The 3,361-nt window shown below is 46.7% G+C and overlaps 1 pseudogene; it reads left to right on the top strand.

The window, feature by feature from the left end:
• The first annotated feature begins 956 nt into the window (after positions 1-956).
• LOC135909855 (uncharacterized) lies at positions 957-2,537 on the top strand (annotated as a pseudogene).
• The last annotated feature ends 824 nt before the right edge of the window (positions 2,538-3,361 follow it).

Here is a 3,361-nt window from a genome sequence, read left to right as displayed (position 1 = left end):
TTTGCGTCATACAGTAAAATTTACAGATATATCCCGAGTACTGTAAGATACCTGCAATATGTGCAAAGGGCATGGAAATACATATTTGACTAATTAACAAAAATGTTCTTCTGAATTTTATAACCAGTTACCTTAGCGCACTTTGCTATTTAGGAATTACCAGTGATTTCACAAGGCACATCCACGTGAAAATAATTTTGCAACTTCCACCAGTTTTCAGATACAACATGCCGAATTCGGGGCAAAAAACATAACGTTCTAATTACTTCGTTAACAAAATGCCTTTTGATGCATTGAAACTTACAAATAATCCTACCACCAACGCATTTCGTGCACACTCTGGGAGCGCATATCTCAAAACATGGGTCATCCTCGAAATTTGTTCCATGTGAATGTGCCATGCGGACTCACCGGCCACAATTTGTAAGCTCCAACATGCAACATTCAACAACACAAATATGGAACGCCAACGAGGAATCTGACCATAGCTTCGAGCTCCTAGCTGATAACCTCGCCGAGTGACACTCCTGCACCAGGCGCGATCGCTGAAAACCTCATACCGCCAGAAACTTCAACAGGATCATCCTTCGGTTGCACAACTGCCCCCTGCACTGCCAACATTGAGCATCCATCACGCAACATAGAATAAAGAACCAACTTTATAAAGCCCAAACACACGGCTGCACGCACACCACATCACCACACTACAAGCGAAACGCCACCTCATTGCGTAGCAACATGGCGGCGCTCTAGCGGTTCCCGATTTCACTGCATGGGCCCTATGGGTAGCTTGTCCTGTAGAGTGAATATAGCAACTCTACGCGAACAGCACGTACAGCAACTCACCAGGAACGAAGTTTCACAGGTTTCTGAGCCGACCGTATCAAGTAGCACGGCGTCAACGCTGGATCGCGCTCGTCCGACGGCAGAAGGAAGCTGTTTTATGTTCTGGCGTTATGCCAAGTGAGTTAACGCTGAATCGGTTGCTTTTACAGCAATGATGACAGCAAGTGGAATCCATACCTGCTGCAATCCTGCAATCCATACCAACCTGCAACCTGGAAACCTGCAATCGATACCAGGATATGCAGCAAACATTTCATCGGTGGCAAGAAATCTAACAAAGAAGGCCACCCCGCTTACTTCCCCTCAATATACCCCGCTGCGTACAAGGCATCGACTGGGCCTCTGTCAAGGGACCGTTATGCGAGGTAGAGCATATATATGTATTTTAAATTTGCCTTCAGCTTGGGGTAGTGTGGCTAATGCCAATAGATTTTGTGCGTTGAGAGTAGATTTCGTTGCGTGGTCGCGGTGCTTCAGTGAACCAATATTGTTTGGATGTGACTGCCACCGCAAATGCTAAGCGACGTGGTCTTTATAATGCTTACTTTGCCAGAAAAAAAAACGCCAGGAGCGAAAGATGGATGGGGCATGACAGATATCCAGTTGTTGCAGTCAACAAGCAGGGTGTGTTACAAGCCCCGAACCAGATATTTCAGACAGCCATCCTTACAGTGACAACTTAAGTGCCTCTGTCTGCGACCAGTGTGCAGATGACACACATCCTGCCGATGTAAGCTAAAGCTTATAACGTATAATTCGTGCTTTTTGTTGCATTTAACGTGACTGATGTACTAAGCTGGTTTTAAATGCTGGTTTCAGGTCTCAACAGTGATGGAAGGCGGCAGCGCTACTTTCAGCATGAACATCACCTTTATAGCAGAGTTGTGCGATGGAAATGCGTCATTTTACATCAGTCACAAAGAAGAGTCCAGCACAGGCTTGGGCAGCTCATGAAGTCCGGGCTTTTCGGACAAAAGCACCGGGCTGGCGTGCAAAGGGCCTTTTCTCATGCAGTTCAGATCTCTTCAGCATGACAAAAACACCTTTCATGCGTTTACAGCAACTGATTTTTCATTATTTGCTCTTCTGCTAAGCATACTGCCACCTGCTCCAAAAAAGTTGAATGAGCTGTCTATTGAAAACAAGATTCTCTTCTTTTTGATCAAACTTAAGCATGGGCTGCCATTCTCTTTTCTCGGTGTTCTTTTTGGCGTCCACAAAACAACAGCGTCTCGTTTCTTCAAGGGTCTACTTTTAACATCCATGCTGAAACAAGGAAATGGCTATACTGGCCGTCACAAAATGCTGTTCTGGCCGCATTACCTCCATGTTTCAAACTACACTATCCCAAATGCAGAGTTGTCATAGATTGCACCGAAGTTGAAACTGAAGTGCCTCCAGGAATCCAAAAACAAAACATGTGGTATTCGGACTACAAAGGAAGGTACACAATCAAGTACCTTGTTGGAATAGCTCCGAATGGGCTTATCACTTTTCTTTCAAAGGGGTTTGGAGGTCGAACGAGCGATAGCACGCTAACTATTGAATCAGATTTTTTGTCCCTTCTTGAACCAGGAGATGTCGCCCTAGCCGATAAAGAATTCGCAGGCATAAAAAGAGGTGTTGGCGCGCAGGACGCAACGCTGGTGATGCCACATTTTGCTACCAGCCCACAACTGCCCACAACCTGAAGAGACCGATTTTTGCCAAGCTACAGAACTACAGAACAGGTTGCAGCGGTGGCGTAGAGGTAGAATACCCGCCTCGCGTGCAAGAGGTCCGTGGTTCGAATCCCGGTGCCGGCAATTTTCCACCGGATTAAAAAAAAAAATCCGCGTGTTGATAAAATTGCATAAACAGGCCTGGAGTGTGGCCTGATCCCGGTGACCAGAACCGGTAACGCACTCCCTCACCAGAGCAGGATTGGCCACCCTGGTGCAGTGCTTGGCCACAACCTCCTATATGAACAACACAATCAAACCCCGGCCCTCAGTCCCCAGCAGCTGCGAAGCAACTGACCACGGCGGCGGTCAGACCTGCGACGCTGCAGAGGGTGCTAAGAATCACTGGCTCCGGACAGGCCGCCATTGGAATATGAACCTGGCAACGCTTAACGCTAGAACGTTATCTAGTGAGGCGAATCTAGCAGTGCTATTGGAGGAATTAGAGGGCAGTAAATGGGATATAATAGGGCTCAGCGAAGTTAGGAGGCAAAAAGAAGCATATACAGTGCTAAAAAGCGGGCACGTCCTGTGCTACCGGGGCTTAGCAGAGAGAAGGGAACTAGGCGTCGGATTCCTGATTAATAAGAATATAGCTGGTAACATACAGGAATTCTATAGCATTAACGAGAGGGTGGCAGGTCTTGTTGTGAAACTTAATAAGAGGTACAAAATGAAGATTGTACAGGCCTACGCCCCTACATCCAGTCATCATGGCCAGGAAGTCGAAAGCTTCTATGAAGACGTGGAATCGGCGATGGGTAGAGTGAAAACCAAATACACTATACTAATGG

This window comes from Dermacentor albipictus, chromosome 1 (genome assembly GCF_038994185.2).
Source record: "Dermacentor albipictus isolate Rhodes 1998 colony chromosome 1, USDA_Dalb.pri_finalv2, whole genome shotgun sequence".
NCBI classification, from domain to species: Eukaryota; Metazoa; Arthropoda; class Arachnida; order Ixodida; family Ixodidae; genus Dermacentor; species Dermacentor albipictus.
This window is presented reverse-complemented; position numbering and strand designations above follow the sequence as displayed.